The following is a 17958-nucleotide window of genomic DNA, read 5'->3' on the forward strand; positions in this document are numbered from 1 at the left end:
TGGTTAAGTCAGAGAATAAGCTTTTAATTGTGGTGATGGTAATGAGAATAATGGTCCTGGGTAAACTGGGTAAAGTTTGTTTTGGCTTTGGTGAACCTGTTAGTTTCCATTTTATCATTACTGATCATTTACTTTTCCAACTGCCAACTGTGCTCAGCTTTTAGAAAGAAATCATTGAAAAATCCTTTGTGGAAGTTTAGAATAGATTAAATTAATGATTGGAGTTCAACATTTAGGGAAATATACCTGCTGAGAGCTTGTTGAGAAAACCAATACCACTTTCATGTCTGTGGGGTAAATCTGAAGATAATCCCAGCAGCCAGTTAGCTCATTTTAGCATAAACAGCTAGCCTGGTTCTGTCTAAAGCTAACAAAATGATCTTACCAGGACCTCTGAAGCTCACTAATTGGTTGTTTCATCAATACTGTGCAATTCCCAGGAAACCAGTAGAGACTCCAGGAAGATACTGCACCCAGACACAAAGTCCTGCGTTAAATGGCCCTGGAACTAGTCCCGATTTTATCTCATAAACAACAACAAACCAGATGCAATGTATTAATTACTGAACTTGCATTTTATTTGACGGAGCCAGACTAGCTGTTTCTCCCTCTTTCCAGTCTTTGTGCTAAGCTAAGCAAACCAGCTGCTGGCTGTAGCTTCATATTTACTGAACAGGCATGGCAAGAAAGTGAATAAACATATTTTTAAATTATGGAGCTAATCCTTCAAAGGGTCAGCTTACCAGAATTACAATAAAGCACATATTTTGTCAGTTAAGTCAACAGTCACTGTCAACTGTTTTCACTGGAACTACTCTCCTCAGAAGAATTATTCTTCATGAAAACTATTGACAGTGTGTACTCTCTTTGAGCATCACAAACAGAATTGAATTCTCTTCCATTGTGTTAAACTGGAGGCAGAAATCTCAGAGACATATTTTTCAAAACTTAAAAAACTATGCATGGCAAGATACTGCTATAGATATAGGAAAAAATGTGGGTGAACCAACCCTTCAACACTGGTTGCCACAATGCCATGTTCCTGTAAAATGGACAAGAAGGCTTCTGTAAATAATGTGAAATTTAAGTGTGCCGGTTTATATTTATTTTTATAAGGGGTGAGGAAACCTAAGTCTTCAATATGTTAGCAGCGTATGGGAGTGTGGTTGTATGTGTTGGACTGCAGACATAAGTAGCGTTGACTTGCTGCTGGACATCTGGATTGGTCATCATCACTTACTCTCACTTTTACAGTTTGAATGGAGGACATTTTTTGCAAAAAGGAGTTTTTTTTTTCACCAAGTTTATACATCACCACACAGTAAAGACTAAGCTACCTCAGCCTCTGACCACTGCCTGTGTTTTTAGATGATGTGTTTATGAAATGTAACCGTGGAAGGAACTATAAAGGAGGAAATGACGGAAAGAGATGTTATTTCAGGATGTAAGGAGCGGCTTTGGGGGTTTGCCTTCCGCCCCTCTTTCCTTTATTAATCATCATAATCCGTCTCTTTCCCTTGTTGCCATCTTCCTGCCCTTTCTTTTTGCTTTTCTTATGACATCTCTTAACAACCGCTTCTCTACCACCAATTAAAAACACAGACATGTGATACACCAAAAGTTTCCAATCGACACTACACCAGCCGTACATTCTCTATGCATGCACACCCAGTCAGCTATGATCAACTTGACTGACACGTGAAACACCCAATTACTGACTACCAGCAAATAATTATTCACATTATTCACCCAATCGTCATTCAAGGCCGGCGTTTAATGATGGCTCCAGCCAACCATGAAGTGGACATGATGGGGGCATTAGAACAGCAGTCAGGGGTGGCGATGTGGCGAAATAGGAGGAGGATGTTTGAGCGTGTTGTCAACAGGCCTGAGATGTGGATGACAAATGACCAGGGCTGGTTTCTCATCAAGCTGATGTCTGTATTATTCATGGAGCTGTGTCTGATTGAATAATGTAGCTTCAAAAGACTGCGACAGGATTAAAGGAACCTTTTTATGTGAAGTTTGAAGTCTTTTTTTATTTTTTTTTCATGGATTTAAAGCACCTCTGCATCCAGTATTGCTGAAGTTTTTACTCACTGAATTGGGTTATTGATCAGTAGTTGATTGATTAATCTATGAATGGATTTGTCACCTTCAGTTGTCTTGAGCTGTGATTGCTTTCATCCTTGTGCAAGGGTCAAGGCTTTATATGTGTGTACTGGTTTGCCTGAACAATTTTTCTGTCTTTTTCTCTACCCCTGTAGCAGCACTAAAATGAATTAGTAGCACCTCTGCTGTGACAGTAAGTCAAGTCATGTGATAGAAAAACCAAATGGATTGTTATCCAAAATATGACCATGGTCATGTTTTGGATAACAATCCATGTGCAGTTTTTTGGAAGAGTGGATTTTTAAATTTTGTGGCTTCACATTTTGTCAGGATTTCTTTTTTTGCTTCTCTTTTTTACACTCCATTTGTTTCTAATTAGAAATATTTTTTTCTATTAACCGTGTTACTGGTTTGAGGTTAAGGTGTTTAAGAGTGTTATTTTATACTTTTTGTAAGGATGTGTCTGAGAGGGAGGGGGGAACATTAAAAGAAAAGCTATGTTGTTTTAGGAATTGCTGGCTGCTTATGGGACATAAAAAGGACTTCCAGTAGTCTGGCTGATGCTGACATAAAAGCCGTCTGGTGCTTTGAAGACACAAGCCTTTTGAGAAGTGATGCTATGTAGCAGCACTTTGTCAGGGCTACAACTGTGCTGCTGTTGGGGACCAAACACAAGACAATATTTAGAAAAAATGAAATGAAAAAAACACAATCCGATATATTTTTAGAATTCTTTTATTTCTATTATATATATATATATATTATATATATATAAGTATTTTTAAAAATCCTCATTATTATATGTCTCTCAAACTCATAGCAAGATGTATAACATCTGGTATAGATTGACTGGAAAAGATTGAGAGCATAAGAGAGACTGGGAGTGTGATCAACTTACTTGTGATCCTGATTTTTTTTTAACCGAGATAGAGAGGCAGGCAGGCAGGCAGGGAGGGAAGAGAGATGGAGACACAGTGGGTGAGAATGAAAGATCACAGATAGTCATCATTATCTAGCTCCAGTCCTCCCAGTGGTGGAGCAGATCAATACAGTGTACCCAGCATGGCTCTGCAGTGGAACCAGCTCCAAACAGCCTCTCATTACTGCCTACACTCTCATAACCACACACACACACACACACACACACACACACACACTTACTTACCTACTTACACACTCACACACTCACTCACACACTCTCTCTCACACACACACACACACACACACACAGCTATCAGCCCATGCACACATGCACTGCTCACACTTGCAGACATGCCTGTGTACATATTGTGTTTCTCTGTTAATCCTGAGCGCATGTTGCACACACATTACACATCTGAACAAACATTTGCTCTGATTTTGCCTATTTGAGACGTTATTGGGTTTTGGTTAACTGGTTTGGATGAATCCAAAGCAGTGACCTTTTCTGTTAATAGACAGTGTTTCTGGCTACGGTAGGCTGCACAGATTGTTGGTAGTATCCTTTGGATCGTTTTTTTTTGGTTTGCTTTGTTTTTTTTGTCTTTTTACATGTCAAAACTCTCTGCTTTACATACATGTACATGTGCACACATGTACACACACACTTCAAATCATTCCAAATCCCAATCTCAACAAAATTAGGTCATAATATTTACTGTGTTAACGAGTTTCTATTTTTGAATAATTAACATGGAGTTAGTGGGATTTGAGGAGGGAATTGGGTCTCAATATAATCCTCAATGCCTCTAGTGAGTGCAAATGTATTGTATGTGAGACTGTTTGATCTCTATTCTGGACTGGTTGTATGGAAAGATGGATTAGCGTGGTGTTTGACTGCTCACTGAAGATGCGTTTTTAAAAGAACAAAAACAAAAGAACAAGAACAGCTGCTGTAGGTTTTGGGTATCTTTTTTGCCATGACTGATGTGTAGAGGTTATTACATGTATATATACATGAAGTAGTGTGTATTATTTCTGTTTTAAAAAATGCCATGCACGTCTGCCCTTTTTGGAGATTTCCCAACAGCTCTTCAGCTCTGGGGATCAGCTCAGAGAGTCCTTCAGCCCCTCTGATTTGCATTCACCGCAAAGTTCAATGAGCCAAAGGCTGATGCCACCGAACAGTAACACAGAGCACTGGTTGTTTTCTCACTCTTAATCAAATGAAGGGCAGGCTGTTTGCGCAGCAGTTTGTTGAGTTTCATCGTCCTTATTTTCTCCGCGCGGCACTTGATGCATCTAAAATGAAGTTAGTGCTCTCTCAGGAAGGAGCTCGGCAGTCACTATGGGAGAGTGGAAATCTGATCCAGAAAATACAGCTGTGCGTATCTGTGTGTGTTTTTGTGTCATTTCCTCACATACACACCACTGCTGAAAAAAACAGATGTTCTTCCGTGTTTTATAGCTAGCTGCCCCAGGAGAGAGAGGAGAGCCACCTGCTGGAGGAGCTCTGCTGCTGGTGCACCATGACCTTGAATCTCTATGGAAGCATCCATCTGCTTCCCGTACTCACCATCCTGCTGCTACATAAAACCTACATAACATGTGCTAGGTGGCACTGTGGCTCAGTGATTAGTACTGTCAACTCATACAAATAGAGTCTAAATCCACAGAGGAAGGAGTGTTTCCTGCTATATGTGAAGTGGACTGGAGAGTCTAGACGGTGTCCTTAAGTATTGGGGAAGTCTCTCAGCCTTTGATGGTGACATTGCAAGACAGTTTTTAAATTTGTAAGTCAAATTAAAAGTTGTTTTAATCCATGGAACACCAGAATTTTCAGTCTAAATGATACCGGATGTGATGGACTGTGAAAACACACAAACATTTGTGGGATTTTCTTACCCCCTTTGGTTTGGTTTCATGTTTGTGAAATTCCATATGCGTACAACTCTACAAACAAACAAAAATAAAGCAGCCAGAGTCTTATTCTCAGCAGAAAAGTTGTTTGTCTCTCATCAGTTTTCTGGAGAAAGTTGCTGCTTTCAGGCCTATCCCTGCATCCCAGGATAGCAAGTGGCAAGGTGTGCTAATTTTCTTCATGAGGGTGCCCCTTGGTAGTGCTCACATCTCTCCTCCTGCCCTCCAGTGATTTATGTACTCCACTAGGAAAACAAGGTCACCTTTGTCCAACCTTTGTCTTTATGGATGGTGCCAATCGCCATCCTTGGAAAACAAAAAGCATTCTGTCTGCCTGCTTCTTACAGTAAATGCAACTGCACAGACACAATAGGGCCCTACAAGGTGCCCATAACTTTGAGTGTGATGTCACAAACATGTACTGATGATTGATGATTGATGCCTGATGACTGTGGCTGTAATGTCCCAGATGATGTGTTCTTTTAGTAATGCCAAAGAAGTATGAGAAAGATGTAATCACTTGTATATTATCATATTGTTTTGTGTCCATGTGGTTCCAATTAATTTGATGTATGAAAATCGAAAATTTCTCAAACATTGCAGCAAATGGTGAGCTGTGATGTCAGGTAGAAGCAATTTGTAGTAAATGGACTAAAACATGCAAACCAGCTGGTATAGTCCTTTTTTAAGCTTCATTACCAGTCTTTGAAATCCAGTGGGAAGGATTTCTGTCTATTTTATAACCATTAGAATAAAAGACATGAAACTGGGACAATGGTCCTATAGTGTTACAATGTGTGGATATGTGTGTGTGTTCCCCTACTGTGTTACTCTCTCTTACACAGGAACTAAGTCCTGCTGTGCAGTCATGCTTACTTACTACCCCGACCCCCTGCAGACATGCAAACACACTCACACATCCACACACACAGGTATGCACACACACTCGTACGGTATACTTACAAAAGCCGTGCTGCGCACATTCATACAGCCCAAGGAGCAGGGGGTTATAGTAACAGTATTTTCAGTTTTCCCGATGCTCTCAGTAAAGGAACTGATCTAAGCTGTTTCAAATAGGCATTAAATATGCATGTGTCCCAGGCTTTCATGTGGGCGCTGAGCTGTGTTTTGTGTAAGAAGTCCTGGGGATATTTCCTGATACTTGCAGCCCACCAATTTTTTATCTTCATCTCTTAATTAAGAAGGAGAATGAGGTCTCAGAGAAAGAGAGCTAATCTTTATTAAATGGAATTTCTGGGCCACTGGGTTGCTTCAGGGCTGGTTATGAAACATCCCGCCAACAAACACCACAAACCCCCAGCTCCACGATCCATTTATTCTCATCAATTAACCTTGAGAAACCACAGGAAAAGACCACAGTGAAATAATACAAGGCATTACAAGAACAGGGGGGGTTACGCTGCCTAATAATTATTTCAACCGCTCACCTGTTATGTCTCATTCTCTTTGAATAATGTCGAGCAAGGGTTTCATCGCTGACAGTATCCCATTGTTCACCCTGTCGGTAAGCCTTCTCCAGCTCAGGCGATGTGCGCAGCCCCTGTGCCTCCAGCCTGGTTTCATCTTGAGTAAAGACACGGCAATCAATCACTTTTTGGCAAGTCTCAGTGGGGCGGATTGGGTGGGGGGGGGGGCGTCCTGTGCTTTGCCCACACTGCCCATACTAGCTCACCAAGAAAAGGTGATCCCTAATCCCAGAACTCTGCTGGCTCCTGTGACCACCACTGGTCGCTCTTATTTCCCCCTTCCTGGCAGGTCGGCCTTCTGCTGTTCTATTATCCCTCTATCTGTAATTAAAGGCAGCCAAGGGGAACTGAGATGGAGCGAGAGAGGAGAACAGCTCAGGATAGGTGTCCATATTTCACACTAGGTGACAGCAAAGATCCAAGCCTTTTCATGGCCCGAGGGATGTGTGTAATTAGACTATTACAATGCAGGTTTTTTTTTTAACCAGGAAGACCTCGTACTTTAATGACAAAGTAGGTCATTCATCAGTGCTTTTCAAAAGATGGCTGAGGATTAGGTTGGAAAAATATGAGAGCAGAAGCTACATCACACTGCTTCAGGCTTTGACACTGTATGTAAACATAGTGTTGGTCTGTCTGAACAAGCAATCAGTGCTGGCCTTTCTCTCTGGAGAGCTCATTTTGTCAAAAGTACACTCTCCTCCAATGAGTGCAGGGACCTGCACCTCACTCTTTTTGTGTGTAGGTGTGTGTAAATAAAGATGATACTCAATAATTCCATCCTGTCAACACACGCTAGGTCTGTAATATCACACACTGCGAGCACACCCTGTTCACACTCATAAATCTCAAATCTCTCCCCAATTTTTTTCATCCTCCCTCTGCAGTCCTGACATTTTGAAATCTAGTGTTTTGTGAGTGTGACCCCATGCCAGGACTTTGTCTGTGGGCCCACGCAGGCCAGAATAGGACAAGATTGGAACCTGTCGCGGTAATGGGGTCTCTGACCCGGTGGGGCTATCACGCACAGTGTCTGCGTAGGTGTGTAAGGTGCATATACGCAAGTATGTGCGTGTGTAGTGGTGTATGAGGACACAAACCTTCCAATATAGCCTCAAGGGCATGGCTTAGCTGCCATAAACAAGCAGCCTTGGTTATCAGTAGGGCGGTAAATATTGATTATCTTAAATGACTATCACATTATACTCATAAATATACATCGATTGCACATCCTTGGGTTGATTTCCTTCAATTTGGTTTTGAAAAATGCGAAGCCATTAGCAGCTCATCAAACAAACAGCCATTTATAAATACTGATTTATCCCCTGAAGGCTCCTTTCTAAAAACAGGTCTCAACTGAATGACTTAATGTGAGGATCAAGAAAGATTTTTACCCACATTCGTATAAATTGCTGCATTTATTATAACCATAATTTATTATAGAACCCCAAACCACTCAAAATTAGGAACCTTTAGTTTTCCAGGAATCTTTTGGAGTCATTTCCCAGTAGTTTTATCCATGAGTTGTGTTACAGTCCATCGACAGAAAACAAAACGTCAGTCACCCCAGAATAGACCCCAAAAACCATCATCTCCACGTTCCACTGCAGCCTAAACCACCATACCTTCCAGACCCAAGACTTTACTAATGTGCAATCACAGTGTCTGCAAAATACACAACACATCATTAACTGTGGTCTACCCCTGGTCATTTAATACACTATTTTTTTCTCAGTCTGTGAACTCTCCTCACTGGGAAAGCCTTGAGGGTATAGATAGTTCACGTCTACCACTGCCAACATTGTCGAATAATTTTACAACCAAAGTCAGCACTCATTCTAAGATGAACTGCATCTTACCTCTTCCCTCTTTATTCAGTGTATTCACTCCTCAGCAGTTTGAGGTTCTGCTTCTCTCTTATTTCCTCCAGCAGCTGCCGAGAAATGTTGATCACTTTGACGTTAGTGTGCCTTGCTCGCCGTGGGTGTAAATAATCTGATTTGTGACAAGAAAGAAGCCAGTCAGAGGAGGTGAGAATTGAATTTTTGAACTCTCTTTTTATTGGTCTAATATGAATACTCTTCGGTAGATAAAACAGCATGCCTCCCCTGTTCTTACAAAGAGAAACTGAATTACTAATTTGAGACAGAGGCAAGGAAAGATTAAAACAGATTCACTCACTGGCAAAGGGAATCGTGCTGTGTGCCAAGATGCCTTCATGCCATCTTTGACAGATTTGGCGTTCATACTGTATGCAAAGTGAAAGCGTCTTCTATTCATCAGAATGCTGCACAGCCTTTAACAGCGAAAGAGCAATTTTTAAGCTGGAAAAACCAAAGTGTGTGTGTGTGTATTTATTTTTGTTAAATTGGGAGATTAAGGAAATTGAATTGTCACATTGTCAAGTAAAAAATAGATGTATCCCAATACCATCATTGACACAGATGAATTTGAAAAAAGTACTCACATTTGATAGACCGCGACCTTATCATTTTGAGCCTTTTGGGTGTCCAAGAGACTGGAAACAGGCAAAGGTGAGGAGAAATAGCAGGGTAAGGTGAGAAATTGAGTGATGATGTGTGGACTAACCTGACAGGCTGGATTTTCTGCAGCCGACACAGACACAATAGTTAAACATGATCAAAAGCACCGGCTGAATTGAAACAGAAACAAAGGGAGGAAAAAAAATGAGTGAAAGACTACTGACTTGACTGACTTTGACCTACTACTGCTCAGTGCACTTGCGGCAGGGATTCCCACTTCCTTATGCAACATAAATGGCTCTAATAGGAAAAAGGAAACAGCTTCTCAGGGGTCGTTTAACAAAATCCTTAAATTTTAAAAATTATTAAAATTAACCATTCTTTTTGAATGATCATTTTCATAAACCCAAACATGTAAATTCATTAACTCAACCTTCAACAAATCCGAAACTCTTATATAAAAGATTATTTTCTGTCATTTATCAACCTCTAAAATAACGTCACTCATTGTGTAAATCCTGTAGATGAGATTTTATTCATCATTATTCTCATCTAAATCAAGGATAAAGGTATTGAACATTTTAATAAATGAGTTCCACAGAGCTTGACAGAGCAGGACGCGGAGTGGATTCAGCCTTGAGGCATTTTTGAATAGAAAGAGCGGCAGAGAGCTTGATCTGTCTTTATGCGCTTTTAATTACACACGGCTGGCTGGGCTCCAATCCCCAGAGAGCCGAGGTAAAGCACACGTCAGGACTAGCCATGCCGATGGCAGCTCAGTATTACCCTACCTAAACACCCTCCAGGGAGGGAGGGAGGGACAGGGGGAGTGAGAGGGGCGTGAGGATCGCAGGGCAGTACAGGGTTAATTCAGCAGTCACATTTACAAGAGCCACAGGCGGCTGTCGATCATTCCTCTATGTTTTGACTGACATTCAGTGAAAACAACTGTCGAGCAAGGATACAGGTTACTAGAAATCACACCCAGCAGCCTCGCATACCCAAAATGGAGTGTTCTACACAGCGTTACCTCACATATAAATTAATGCATGTTTTTGTTGAGTTCATGCAAATTTCCCCCATTAATTTCTTAGGTTTAAGGAGCAACTTGGTCATGTTGTGGTGTATACATGTGCATGGGAAGTAATGTTTTAAGACTGCTGGCTTTTCCCTCCTGACTTTCACCTGTCAGTGTTTCATCTTTGTGAGATGCAGCTTGTGTTGTTGGGTAATGTGAGCAGCCATGGTGCACAGCTGTATCTACTATGATTTCTTAGACAACAATCAGCTGTGTCAGGTCATGGAATGGGCTCAGGCTAGTGTGTGTTTTTGTCATTGCCAGTACTCGCAACATACCACACCTTTTCTGTAGACTGACCAGGCTCATTCATCTCCACATATCGACGCATAAATCCACATAAATTCACAGCTTCTCCCTCTGTCTCACACTCACACACACACACACACACACACACACACAGTTACTCTCTCTTTCATCGACACACATTCCAACAGTTCAGAGAACGTTGAGAGCTGAGGGAATAGGACTGCCTCACACAGAGAGACCTTTTATGTATCAGAAACCCTTGATTCACACGACTCTCACCTCCCAGAACTGTACTTTACTGCGGAATGAATGGTGTAACCTCCAGGCAATGTCAAGGTGAAGGAAACGTGTCAGTGCCTCCCTGGTGAGCTTTCCTCGCTCTGGCTCTCTCCGGTTAATGACTCTGTAGCGTGGAGAGCGTTACCTCAGCCAGGCCTGGCCAGATGAGCCCAGAGGAGATGGTCAGAGGGAGAGGAGGATACAGGCTGTAATCACAGGCAATCATCAGCTCTCCCTGTGGATTTCTGCTACTCTGGACTGGACTGCTTGGCCCCAAACCTGTGATTTGAGCTGCGAGAGACAAAAGAAAAAGGAGGAGGATGATGACGACAATGAAGATTTATAAGATAGAGTACACATAAATGAAAGATTGTAGTGTAGCCTACTGTAGGTGGGAATGCCCCATAATCACCTGCTTTGTTTGGGGGAAAGCTGGTGACATTGCCCAAGTGAATTCAGTGAATTTTACAAAAGGGTTAGCAGTAATACAGAGACCTGGCTTGAATGTTGGAGGAAAAATAACTTAAGGGTTGGAGGTTGAGAAGTGGATCCAAACCCATTGGATTCAAAGTTGAAGTTGTAAACATGCACATATTACATCCATGCAAACCCTCAGCAGAGTTAATAGTGTGGAATTCATGGTTTTGGTGTCCACAATGAAATGGACAAGGGCAATTTAAGATTTTGTTTCCCAGAGTCTGACAGACACGCCTTTGTTATACGGCTGCATGCAGTTTGATTAGCCAAGCTTAGCTCAAATGTTTCCAAAGAGAGCGGGCCACAGCAGTTATGTACATGTTATAATTTACATATAAAGTCTAAATTACTGTGGTCTACTTTTTGTTTACATGTGGCAAGACCTATTATGATGAAAGCATGAATTTTGAACAATAATGTGATTTTCTTTGGCTTTTACATACTCTGTAGTTGTGAGCTTGAAGACGAATCAAAAGACATGCTAGTAGCTTGTACAGCAATGCTAGAGAGTTAGCATGCCATGACGATGCTAACATGCTGATGTTGAGCAGGTATAAGCTTTACTATGTTTGTCATTTTGGTGTAGTATGTTAGTATGCTAATATGTGCTAATTAACACTAAAGACAAGCATAGCTGAGGACTGAGGAATTGGGCATTTTTGCACATATTTGGTAATTAAAAAAATGACACAAAAGAAAATTGTGACCTAAATAAGCCATGTTTCAGTTAAACACACCTTTAAAGGTCCAGTGTGTAACATTCAGTAGGCTATCTATTGGCAGAAATGGAGTATCGTAGTCATAGGTATGTTTCCCTTGGTGTATAAGCACCTGAAAATAAAATAATGTTGTGTTTTAATTCCCTTACAATGAGCTAATGGCAGCCTCAGTTATCTACTGAGGCTGCCATGTTTCTACACGAACCAAACACTGGCTGTAGATGGGGCCTTTTGCATTTTTCTTCTCCTAAATGCTTAGAACAGGAGGGTGATGCGAAGGGTTTGTAATCTGGAACTACACTACCAGATGACACTTAATCCTACAAACTGGTCCTTTAAAATGGAAACATTTACACTTTTAAATTCCTATCTGCTACAGAGGTCCCTTGTATCTGAACCACACATACAAACAGGCAGAAAATGAAGTAAATAATAATGTCAATATACAGTCATCCCATAAGCCTTTTGAAACTTTGGTAAAGAAAGGATGCTGTGAGCCAGCACTCTATGAAAGAAAATAGTTCCATGCAGCTTGACATTGTAGGCCCAGGCGTTGTGGCTTCTCGACCCTCCAGGCTAAATCTAATGGAGTTCTGCTTCCTCCAGCTCGCCTGTCTCTCTTCATCAACACACAACCAGCCCACACAGCCTGGAGCACTGATACTAATATGGAATACAGAGTGGTTGCTCATTTTATTTCACAGCCAAGCTAGCTGGTGCCACTCAAAGACAGCAAGAGCACTTTTCCACAACTACTAGTCTGATCTACCGGCCTTGATAGACAAAAAATAATCTATTGCTTTTATAGCTATGTGCATGTCGGCTCTGGCTTTGGAGCTGTAAACTTTTACATTGTGGTGTGTAGTGATACTGTGTGAGAGAAAAGCCTTGGACTGTTTGTCTCTAACCCTCAGTCCTACGTGCTCTGCGGTTGAGTCTGGTTGTCTGCTTTCTACTGTGGTCTTTCATCACGTTCACTCCCCATCCTGGCATGCCTACCAGTATAGTATCTGTGTGTGTGCTCGTGAGTGTGTAGGTAAGACCAGATGTTTACTGCCATCTAGTGGCAGAATGCAAAAGAAATTTCAGTGGGGTCAAAGAGATTACACCTCTGAGATTAAGCATAGAAAAATGAAATATACGCAAAACGGTGACCTGAAGTGTTTTGTAAGCACTGTTCATATACAGTAGGTGTGTGTGTTTGTGGAGGTGGAGGTTGGGAGCTCATTAATGGGAGTCTATATTAGTGTAGCAGGTCAGTTAAGTCAATAGGCGAGCACTAATTCTTCTCCAGTCCTCTGCCCTGCCACTTGTTACACATTTGCATATAAATTGCTTTAAATGTGATGTTGCCGCTAAATTCCTTAACCGCCACTTGTTTAAAATTCATGAATGCTTTTGAATTTTGTCAGGCACAGTTGAGCTGTCAAAAAAATCCTTTGATGCATTAAAAATCCCGGCAGGTGTGCATGTGCGTGTGCATAGGCATTTAGACAGACATTTTATGAAATTCTCTCCCGTTTTGTCTCTGAAGAGCTCTAAAGCTTCCCGTGTCCTCTATCTCTGGCAAATAGTAAAGGGAGACTTTACTGTGTGTGTGTGTGTGTGTGTGTGTGTAGGTCTACATTATGTCTAGTTATAGATCAGTATTCTGAAATAGTCTGCTGTGCGTGTGCAGGGAATATTAAGATTTTTTTCAAACTGCACCATTCTATAGGAATATATAGCAGTATAATGCATTTTAATACCTTTTCCCCATAGTGTTCAGCTGTATTGCAGCACAGTTAACCTATTTCTAACCTTTTCATCAACATCAACAAACCCAGACAGGCATTTTCTGAACATATCTCTTCTGGGCAGAACATACACGCACACACACACACACACACACACACACACACACACACGTGTGCTCCCTGGTGCTGCCATCTATTGCGAGTGATCAGACTTTAGACAAGTGCTCTTGTTCAGTGTTAATTTGTGTCTGCTGGTTGATTGTTTGCCTCAGGAGAAACAAGGACTGTGCTTGGTGCTAAAAGTAATTGAATGGCCTATTTACATTCCGCTAATTGATTCTGAGGGTTTTGATGAGTTTTTTTCCTGTGTGGCCCTGTGTGTGTGCGTCAGAGAGAGAGAGAGAGAGAGAGAGAGAGAGAGAAAGAGAGAGGCAGACCAAACAAAGTGTGTGCAAGAGAGAGAGAGAGGGAGAGAGAGAGATTTTCAAGCAATATGAGTTTAAACGCTTAATTATACAAAGCAACACTACAATGATGTTTTTCTAACATAAAGATATACTTATGAGTCATAATGTGCTTCTACAATACTTCTGTACTGTTTTACTTCTGTAGAAAAAGATGTCATGTTCCTGTTTTTTTTTAATCAATTATGAGAGAAAATTACAAAACATCCAGTAACTTAAAATCGACATATTCATGTAGCTTACAAGTTACTATGCTCTCTCTTAACAAGAGTGGCCTTCATGCATACTCAGCAGCAGTATAGTCCCTCAGCCTCAAGCAGCAGGGGAATGCATGTACTCTTTGATGTTTCTGTACCTGCCAGAAAGCAACCTCGCTATTGCGCTTCAATAAACATTTTATGTGTCTGCCTGTGTGTGCATTTGGTCTTTGTGCACGTACATGTACATGTACATGTACAGTATAGCCCACCTTTGATAATGTGTCGATTAGCATCCTTGTACATATTCAGCTGTTTAGTTTATCTGGTTTCAAAGGAAAATCCATTTGCTCTTGTTTATATATTTAAATGCTGGAGGGTTGCATTAGAAGTGATAAAGGCTGGTGTCATTCTGAAACAGTCAAACACGATCCAACCAGATGGTTTAATAGAAAGTATCAAAAACCGCCTCATTGAGCGGCACAGAAACATTAAAAAAGACTTGACTTCACACACAGGAAATGTTCTTTCCAGCCACTTGAACAAAGAATGCTGACCACATTTTCTCAGTGTTCCCTCATCTCTATGTGTATACACGCCTGTATACTGCCTGTTTATATATTTTGGCCACACTGCACATCCTTGAGAGTCCCCTTCTGCAAGTTTTTTGTAATTCCTTCACTGTGTGTTTACACAAACCTTCTCTCTATGTTTCCTTCTCTAAATGTTGTGACGGCAGGTCTAAACAGGATGCAGGTCAGCTGTAATATTAGTTTATACAAGAGATATACAGGTTGGCCAAAGTGTCACTGGACTGATATCACTGTATTCATGCTGTTTGGATAAAGCTTCTATGAGGCGCATCTCACTACACTCCAAGTATACAGATTTAATAGCTGGAACTGAAATGAATGCTGCACGAAACCCTAACAGCATCTTGCAGTTGAGTTATGTAGAGCTTACTAAATAGTAATAAAATACAATTTGACGCTAAAAAATATTCATGCTGCAGATTCCTACAGCGTTTATAGTTCAGTGTAGCATTTTACCACTGCAATTAAAGTTGCGCATTCCTTATAAACTGCATATATAATCGTATACCCACAATAATCCCTTTCATTGATTCATTTTGTGGCACAAAGGAATGAAGGTTTGCACTGAAAAAGGGTTCACTGGCTAGCTTGCAAAATACTAATTTGTCTAGTTACTAAAAAGGCATAAGTAAGCAGAGTTTCATTATTTTCTACACTTTAGAGCCTGATTGGCAGCAAGGAGAAGCTCTGCCCTGGAAATTACTTTGCTAGATCGCAAAATATGCTGAAAATGAGACAATTACACTGAGAATTTCTTCTGTTTGCTTCATGCTGTCTTGTCTATCAACAGCATTGGAAACTAGAAGGGAACACAAGCAGCCCAACTGGACCAATTGGAGTTCTTGCGGTCTCTACAAGTCTACATGGAACTGTAACCCTGATGTGTAGTTGCATTTTTAGGAGTTGCCTGTCAGCTCCGGTTGTGGCTGCACAGCATTTTGAGTTTCTTTAGTCCAAGTGCTTTGTGCGCCCATGATCTGTTTCCTATTTGCCAGTGTGTCAGTGTCTGCTCACCGTCACCCCTGGGTCTGGAAGAGTGGTGCACCCTATGTTATTAGGTTCTGTCAGCAAGACTGACTCGGTGAGCCGTGTCCTGCAGGGTGGATTTGGGATGAGGAGAAGAAGTTGCTCTGGTACCTTTCCAAGCCTATGTCTGTCCTCCCCTGCCCCTCCATTCCCCTCTCTTGCTTTCTTTCTTTCTTTTTTTCCCCATTTCTCCTTCCTCCTCTCCCACGACCTTAGGGAGTCCTCAGGAGGTGCAGCATTCCAAAATGGGATGATTTCCCCCCTCTTCTTCTTTTGGTCTCTCTCTCCCTCTCCCGAATTAACATTGAAAAAAAACCCAAACCTCACTGCTGAGTGACTCATTCAAATAATCGTTGCTTTTAGCTATATCAGGTTACTCTTTTCTCTAACTCTCTTCTTGCTTTTCTTTCTTTGCCCCGGTACAGTGTGGTATCTGGGCCACTTGTGAATTAGGGCCTTTGAGTGAAAAAACGAGTGACATCAGAGAGAGAAAGAGAGCGATCCAAAACCCGAGTAGCCCTGTAATTTTCTGTTCTGTTTCTATGATTGCATGTATGACCATTACAGACAAATTACTCAATATATTATCCTCCCTCTTGCAGCCAGCCGCATCGCTTTGTATGTGTACATATATGGGTCCTTTAGCACATCAACACAACTTAGGTGTGTCTAGGTGGAGCTTGACATTCTTGACTTTTCCGGGAAGACACCTTTTGATGAAGTACGCCAGCCTATTCAGAGCTGAATAAGAGAGGCAACAAAGAGACGCTTATGTGTGTGTGTGTGTGTGTGTGTGAGTGTGTGTGGGAAAGACAGCAAGAACAAAAGAGACGACAAGTTAGATAGCAAAGGAAAGGGGAGTGGACCAAGAGAGGAAGGCCAGACCACTTTGAAATGGGGCAAGAAATGCGAGACTTGCTGAAACATTTTTGGAGAGAAGGAGGAGGGGGGGAGAGAGAGAGCAAGACATGTGGAGCGAAGGATGAGATCCCGCCCCTCCTGCCAAATCCTAGTTACTGTAGCCTATCCTATAGCTAACCCTCCCTCCCTGCCCTTCCTCTCCCCGTCCCATGTGAGCAGCAGCCTGATGACTGGACCTCTCTGTGTCTCCGCTGCTTACGCTTTGCTGCGCTCCGGCAGACATGCATTGTTCTCCACTGTACACTACTTGTTGCTCCCATTCTCAAAGAGTTAGTCTGTGTTAGCTCTCCAGAAAAGAAATTGACTGGGACTCAAGCTGCCTCGCGGTGAGTACTGACATTTCAACTTTTTTCCAGGAGAGAAGAATTGTGTCATTCATTTTGTTTGCCCTGTCAGACATTATGTCTAATGTTTCTGAGTTGGGTAAACGATGAGGTGATGTGTGAATGAGGAGATTTTTGTAATGAGAATGTGAAGTTGGCATGCCGTGAAAAGAAAGCAGAGAAACTTTTGTACAGAGTAAGTTGGTTAGAGAAATGCTCCAGTAGTGAGAGCCTTTCTTGCTCTCCTCTTGTTTCTGACTGACTACCTCCCTTTTTGCTGACTCACTCTATTAACTTAATACACATGGCTCCATGCTGTGTGAGTAGTTTACATGTGTTTGCCATTGTGTATGTCTGAAGTACCTCTCTGTGATTACCTGTGTCCCCTTCAATCTCAGTGCGCATGTGCGTGCCAATCAAATGATGTTATTTGCTCCGTGTTCCTACCCAACAGCGTAAATGTGGGAATTTAGCCAAGACGGAGGGAGAGAAAAACAGAACGGAGTAAGACGCATACTGCTGCATCACCGTTTGTCATCGTCTTCTCTCGAGTCCTTATTGATTTACTTCTCTCTGCGCGCTCAACGAGAACAATAGCCTCACGCCTGGCCAAGACCCTTAGTAAATAAGCCAGCAGAATATCAACACAAAATCTCCTGCAAGATGTTGTTCATTGATTCGCTTTGTCGCCAGATGCACACACACACACACACACTCACACACAATCAGGCCTTGTCGTCTAGAGGGACTCTATTGTTTGGTGTGCGTAATTGTTTGTGTGTATGTGTCTAAAGGCTTGTCCAAAAGGTCTTGGACAATGAAGTCTGTCACCGGGGGATCTGTATTTCTATCTCTCTCTCTATCTCTCTCTCTCTTTTTCTCTCTCCTTTTCCTGTCCAAGTCCCCCTTCACATCTGGATCTCCCCACCAGCTGACAAGGAACAAGGGAGCGGATGGAGGGAGGAAGGGAGGGAGG

At 41.8% G+C, this 17958-nt stretch overlaps 1 protein-coding gene across 4 annotated transcripts in view; it reads left to right on the forward strand.

The window, feature by feature from the left end:
- The window catches only part of sash1a (SAM and SH3 domain containing 1a), a 156023-nt gene that overhangs the window by 70273 nt on the left and 67792 nt on the right, over positions 1-17958 (forward strand). The window contains exon 1 of one of the 4 annotated variants that reach the window (XM_035678359.1): positions 16813-16985. The exons of the other annotated variants lie outside the window; for them this stretch is intronic. The gene's annotated coding sequence lies outside the window, so the exon portion shown is untranslated. Of the gene's footprint in view, positions 1-16812; positions 16986-17958 lie in introns of those variants that run through there. 4 annotated transcript variants of the gene reach the window in all.

The sequence above is a fragment of the Morone saxatilis genome, unplaced genomic scaffold (genome assembly GCF_004916995.1).
Source record: "Morone saxatilis isolate NCDOM2014 unplaced genomic scaffold, NCSU_SB_2.0 Contig7, whole genome shotgun sequence".
NCBI classification, from domain to species: Eukaryota; Metazoa; Chordata; class Actinopteri; family Moronidae; genus Morone; species Morone saxatilis.